General features: G+C 47.8%; 1 pseudogene; it reads right to left on the reverse strand.

The window, feature by feature from the left end:
* Positions 1–2,461: 2,461 nt before the first annotated feature.
* Positions 2,462–6,250, reverse strand: LOC125408702 (small ribosomal subunit protein uS13 pseudogene; annotated as a pseudogene).
* Positions 6,251–7,138: the final 888 nt, after the last annotated feature.

Genomic DNA, 7,138 nt, shown 5'->3' on the forward strand with positions numbered 1-7,138 from the left:
GTATACTGATTTTTCCAGAGTCACAAAGGACATGGGAGAGACGCTCCTCAAGCCTGGGAACTTGGAGGCCACGAAGGAGAAGATGGATATATTTGACTGCATAAACATTCAGCTGTTTTGTGTGACAAAGGACACCATAAATAAAACCAATTCAAATGGTGGAGCTGAAGAAAAATATTTGCAATATAAATAACAGCCCCTGCTGTCGGCTGATTGTTACCACGTGCCAGGCAACAGTCTGTTTACGCCACATGCATTCTGCATCTGCCTCCAGCAACGCTTCGAGGTAGGAGCCGTGGTGACAACGGCGAGGGTTATTCCACAGATGAAGAAACTGAGGCACGGCAAGGTTAAATAAGTTGCTGAGGTCACAGGGGCAGGCAGGGCAGAATCAAGATGTGACCCTTGGCAGCGCTCTCCGTCACCCCTCAGATGGAAGCCAAAAGCCAAAATGTGCACTATTTAAAGAACTCTTACAAACTGACCTGAGCAAGCCAAGCCACACACAAATGGACTATTCACAGGCTAATGGACTCAAATTCAACGGTAGCCAGAAAAATACAAACGAGGGGCTGGAGAACCGGCTCCAGGGATAAGAACAGTCGTTCTTGCAGAGGACCCGAGTTTGGCGGCCAGCACCCATGTGGGTCACCTCACAATCACCTGCAACTCCAGCTCCAGGGAATCTGACAGCCCGCACCCCCACCCCCGACACAGATGAAAATAAATTTTAACAAACAAATAACGGAAAGAAGCAAGGAGGCCTTACTGCATACATTGGCCTGAGACAGACGGGAAAGAGAAATGGTGTCAATCGCTACAGAAATGTGGAGGAAAAGGCATTCTCATGCACTCTCTGGCCTTTAGGGAAAGCTATCTGGCAATGTTCATTAAATTAAAACTACATGTCACCTTTGACATGCTAATCCCATTCCTGGGAAGTTGTCCCAAAGAAATAAAAAGAGCAATATTCAAGTTTTTTTTTTTTAAGATGTTTATGGGAGGCCTTTTTTGTGGTTGTTTTGGTTTTGGTGGTGGGCAGGGTCAGAAAACTAGGCACAGAGTGAATGCCCATCCAAAGAGAGTGGGCAATGACCGAATGAGCTATGTCTTTCCTATGGAATACTTAATTAACAATGAAGGATAATGACCACCTCTGACTTACAGTATTTCCACAAATCATTGGGAAGTATGAAAAATATGATGCTTAAAAAAATGCAGCCAGGTGGTGGTGGCACGCGCCTTTAATCCCAGCATTCGGGAGGCAGAGGCAGGCGGATCTCTGTGAATTTGAGGCCAGCCTGGTCTACAGAGTGAGTTCCAAGACAGCCAGAGCTACACAGAGAAACCTTGTCTTGATAAAGAAGAAAAAGAAGAAGAAGAAAAATGCTCTTTCCTGTTTTTCTAAAACAAGGGAAAAATATCTGTGGGAGACTTTAGGTTAACCCCGGGAAGCAGCCTAAAGAACACGCACTGGATGTCAGGGAAGTTGGGGGATGCCCGTGAACTGAGAAGTAAGAGAGATAAGTGACAAACTACAGCTCACGTGTGAGCCCGCCTTGCTGCTTGTTTTTTCATGAATAACAGTGTACTGGACCATGGCTGCTCATAGGCTGGGGTTGGGGGTCAGACCAGCACAACAGCCACCCTGTAAAATGCAAAAAAAAGGCCTTACTACTTTTTAGAATTGTCACTGCCCTGGCTTGACTTGAGAAGGTGTGCCTTCCTATAGTTTGCAACCAGGGCTGGCTCTCCTCCCGCCTGTAGCTACGCTCTACTGGATCACTTACAGGCTTCGATAGAGCTTTGGCAAATAAAGCAGAGCTGAGAACGAGCCAGAGATGATATGACCCATAAGCCCCAAATACCTATAGTACAGATACAGTTTGTACAACTAACTGGCCTGATAGCACACACCTTTAATCCCAGCACTTGGGAGACAGAGGCAAGCAGATCTCTGTGAGTTCAAGGCCAGCCTGGGCTCCATAGAGAGACCCTGTCCAAAATGTAAAAGTTACTTGTTGCTGGATAGATGTGGGCCTACACTCACATATACCAGGGCCAAAGAGGAGGCAAATATGGTCTTAGATTCCAGAGGGGAGGTGGGAACCACAGCCACCGACTGGAGCCAGGCCCTAAAGCAAGCAAGAAGCCTTGATCCTTAGGCTCGCTGTCTGCCATGACTCTCTTTCCCACACTTTCTCCAATCATACAAATGTTTATTGAATAAACATACAAATGAACACAGAGAGCTCCACAATCCCCAAAGAGAGGCTGACACACTGATAACCTGGAACGGAACACAGATCGCTGTTGGGTAGTGGCAGGGGCTCCCGGCACTGAACCTGTCTGTCACAGTCATCTTGTCACTGTCCCTGCCTTCTAAAAATGACCCTCCTCCAAGCAGACTGTGCCCTTTGGAGGTGATTGGACCCCAACCAAGCTATGGAGTGTGTGATTAGCTTTGGCCGGTTGCCTAGACAATGCTGTGGACATGGAGGTGAGACAGTCAGGCTGCTTGGCAGAGATTTTCTTGATTTTTCTTTTTCACAGGCATATAAACTATTTATTAACAGCGTAGTCCCAGGGACTCATGGTCCAGTGGCCAGTGGTCTTGGTGTGCTGGCCTCGGACACAAAGGCCCCAGAAGTGGCGCAGCCCCCTTTGGGCTCGAATCTTCTTCAGTCGCTCCAGGTCCTCGCAGCTTGTTGTCCAGGCCGTTGGCCAGAACCTGGCTATACCTTCCGTCCTTCACATCCTTCTGTCTGTTCAAGAACCAGTCTGGGATCTTGCACTGCCGGGGATTCTGCATGATGGTGATCACACGCTCCACCTCGTCCTCCGTGAGCTCTCCAGCCCTCTTGGTGAGGTCAATGTCCTCTTTCCTCACCACATGAGCGTATCTCCACCCCACGTTCTTAATGGCACTGATGGCAAGGCTATTTTCCACGGCCCATCGATGTTGGTGTTGAGTCTTCGCAAGATGTGCTGTAACTTCTCAGGAGGGATCACCAGAGACCACGGTGGCAGCACAATCGGGAGAGTGTAGGCCTCTTGTGGAAGAGCTTTCTTGATTTTTCTAAAGGACTTTTGGGAGCCAAGGATGTTCCTCAGTTCATGGAGTATCTGCCTAGCAAACATGAAATCCTGGGTTCAATTATCAGCACTACATAAAGCATAGTGGCACATGCCTGTAACCCCAGGATTTGGAAGGTGGAGGCAGAACAGTCACAAGTTCAAGGCCATCCTCAGCTACATAGAGGCCAACCTGGGCTACATGAGACCCTGTTTCAGGAGCTTTGAGTTTGGCATCTCCTCAGAGAGTGATTCATGGCATTCTCCTATGATTCAGAAGTTCCTCTCCTAAGTGAATGCCCAAAAGATTAAAAGCAGGTACCCCCAAAACAATATATGTACAGGTATGCACACAGAAGCACTAAATAACTTTTTAGCCATGACCAAAATGTGGAAATAGCCCCAATGGGACAGATGAACAAATAAACAAGACGTGGTCTCTTCACAGATTGGAATGTGAGTCAGCCACATAACAGAAGGGAACGCTGATACACACGGTAACGCACGGGACCCTCAGAAACTCGAGCAAGAGGGAAGAAGAGGCAAAAAGCCAAAGACTGCATGAGTTCGTTCATGAGATGTCCAGAAGAGACAAACCTAGAGGCAGAATGAAGGGACAGAAGCCAAGGGCCTCAGGGATGGGAGGATGGGGACTTTTCCATGGTTACTGAGTGTCTTGTGGGATGACGCAAAGGTTCTGAAGCTAGGCAGAGATAATGGGTACAGAGCACAGGAGAAAGTGTTAAAGACCGTTGACTTTCACCTTTTAAAATGGGTAGTTATATAGTTATTATTAATTTTACATCAATAATAATAATAATAATAAATAGAAATTCTTATAAGGATATGGTTCTTACAGTAGCCAAACCTCCTTTTTTTTTAAGATTTATTTATTATGTATACAACATTCCTTCCACGTATGCTTGCAGGCCAGAAGAGGTGACAAAGGCAGGGCAAACCAGAACGCTAAATGATGGCAGAGACAAACGCAGAACGACAACCACCACCTCAGCTCCTCCTGTTGGGGATGTAGCTCAGGGGTGCAATACTTGAGTGGCGGGTTCTTGGCTCTGTCACCCTCCTGTGACATCCAGAACTCTCGATGATGCACGATCGCATGCTATCTTTGCATACAGTCCTTTCTATTTGACGGTCTATCGTGCAGTGCGCAGTCAAAGTAGTAGAATAAACAAAACAAAGTCACCTCCGGGCCAAGAAAACAGAATAGAAACTCTGGCCTGGGTGGAGACCTAACATTCCTGTTGGGCCCTGTCATTCGCTTAGGCAGAAACCACGCTAGGAAGGTGGGCTCACCTAGGCCATGCTTAAGAGCCGCACTGTAAATCACGTCTTTAATCCCAGCACTCGGGAGGCAGAGGCAGGTCTAGAGAGTGAGTTCTAGGACAGCCAGGGCTACAAAGAGAAACCTTGAGGAAGCAAAAAGAAGTGTGTGTGTGTGGAGGGGGATCACAGTGATCATTCAGTAAGATGCTGTTGTTTACCTACTGCAGTAGGCTATGGGCTGCAGCCACACAGGGTCCGCCCCTTTTCTGACTCAGAGAAACACAAGTTCTCTAAGCATGCTTTCCTTATCATTTGGGGCCTTTCCCACACAATTTTAGGCTTCCTTACTCTTTCTTCAGAGCTCCCCTTCCTGCCCTGAGGCTGCTTGTCCATCCCATGTCTGACCTCCATGCCAGTGTTTTTGAGATCCTGTTTGAGTCTACTCTTAATTTTTTTTTCATTAGTGAGACCAAGAACACCAAGAGGGAATCTTAATTTCCCAAATAGATCAATTAAGCCCTCCCCCCAAATTCCACCAATGAAAGATCCCCTTCGCAATCCCGGGAGCTTCTGAAACAGAAGACAAAGTGGAGATTATCTAAAGGGGAGCAGGACTCAAAGGGGAACCACGGCTGTCCTCCTCTTATACCCAGGGGCTCTCTCCTTGCAGGAAAGAGACAACCCTGTGTGTGGTTACAGCTTAGGTAGAAGAAATACAGCTTTTCACACAGAGGCCTAAACAATGATATTTAAAACAATCCTGGCTGGGAGTGGGGCTCTGTGCCTTTAGTTCCAAGCAATAAGCAGGCTACATAGGGAGGCCCTGACTACGAAAAAATAACCACCAGATTTATTTTTCAGGGGTAGGGCAGTGTGTGTGTTTCTGTGTTTTTGTGTGTGTGTGTGTGTGTGTGTGTGTGTGTGTGAGAGAGAGAGAGAGAGAGAGACAGACAGACAGACAGACAGACAGGACCGACAGACAGAGACAAAGAATAAGGAGCGAGCGAGGCTTGCTGTGATCCAGTTCTCTCCTCTGGTTATCTCTAGCTAGCCTCAGTGATTCAGAAAACAGGACGGACTAGCTTTGGGTGCGATGTTCCAATCCTCACAGCATTGCCAGCTGTTGAGTGCATAGATGAGACAGGATCTCTAGCCGTACCCTCCAAGTCTGTGTGGTTTCTCTGACCCTGCAAGTCTACTCCCAAACACGACCCAGACCTCTAGAAAGCTCACTCTTTCTGTGTGAGGTTTTGCACAGAGAGGTGACCGGGTCCCTATTCAGGGTCAACTTGGTTTTTCTGAAGGGTCAAAGGCAGGGTCTCACACAGACATGCTAAGGCAATGCTCCGCCTCAGGAACGCAGCCCCAGCCCTAGGGTCTTTCTGTATCTCTAGGGAGCGGACGAGGAGAGTGGAGAAGAGCAGGTCCTGCCATAGCTTCACCCTGCTCATTCTTCCTCAGTTCTGGAACATTCTGGCAGAGCTCCCTATAAGGCTCCGGCTACTCCACATGGGAGGAAACTTTAAGAGTAGGGAATCTTCGGAGAGCGGTGTGTGAAGGCTGATGGGGGTAACGGCTGTAAGTGCTGTCGGACCGGCTCTTCCTTTATTTCTCAGCACCGACACCCAAGTCATTGCACAACACATCAACTCTGAAAATAAAAGCCCGAAGTTGCCTACAGAAAAATCTGCTTGCACAACTGATGGATTCAGAGAAACATGTCCTGAGTCAAAGCTCACCAAGCTGTTCTACTGAAGGGCTAGTAACTCAGAAACCTTGGGAGAACGGAGCAACTCCGATCATGAAGGCCGGCCTGGCCTGCTAGTAACAGCTTCTGCAGGCCGTTAGGATCCAGGACGCCCCTGATCAACGCCACATCCTCACAGACCATTTTACAACTTTGATGCTGCAGGGGACACTTCTGCTTATGGAATCCTCCATCCCAAAGCTCTCTTCTCTGCCCCAGAAAGCCCCAAGCCTCTTCACTGGGCTGCACAGTCGCCACTCCCGGGAGAGACTGCGGCCCCCCACTGTTGTGATTAAAGAATGACCTACTTCTGCAGAGGTCAGTCCCCCCTGATTTTCATGTCTCCTCAGCCAATCCAGATGATTTAGTAACTCTTTTATAATGGTTTTGAGGTTGCAGGAAATTAGCCATGATGGAGATGCACCAAAATTATCCCTCTGAGAAGTGCTTGTGTGTGTGCATGCGTGAGTGTGCATGCGTGCGTGTGGAGGTCAGAAAGGGCATGGACTCTTGCCTGGCCTGTGAGCTGCTGGACACTGGGAACTGAACTCTGGTCCTTCAGACCAGTCATTCTCAACCTTTCTAACGCTGCAACCCTTTAATACGGTTTCCCATAAAATATTTCATTGCTACTTCATAACTGTAATTTTGCTAATGTTATGAATCATAATGTAAATATCTGATATGCAGGATATCTGTTATGCAACCCCAAAAGGGTCAATACCCACAGGTTGAGAACCCCTCTCTCTCTCTGCTCTAACCTCCTCTCCAGCTCTGCTCTGAGAACAAACAGAAAGGAATTATGTTCCTATTGGTCTCGTCATTTTGGGCCCTCTCTCCCAATTTCTGTTCCACTGGTCTTGTCTACGCAGAGGTGAGCTGTTTATCTAGAGTCTCAGATCGCCTAGAATGCAAGATATTTCCAAAACAACGTGTGAGCTAAAATAAAAGGAAAGAAAGCACAGAATCCCGCTGACCTTGAGACAGCGCCAGTACCAGACACAGTTAAAACAGGTAAACTGCCTGACCAGG

This window comes from Myodes glareolus, chromosome 2 (genome assembly GCF_982192425.1).
Source record: "Myodes glareolus chromosome 2, mMyoGla1.1, whole genome shotgun sequence".
Classification (NCBI taxonomy): domain Eukaryota; kingdom Metazoa; phylum Chordata; class Mammalia; order Rodentia; family Cricetidae; genus Myodes; species Myodes glareolus.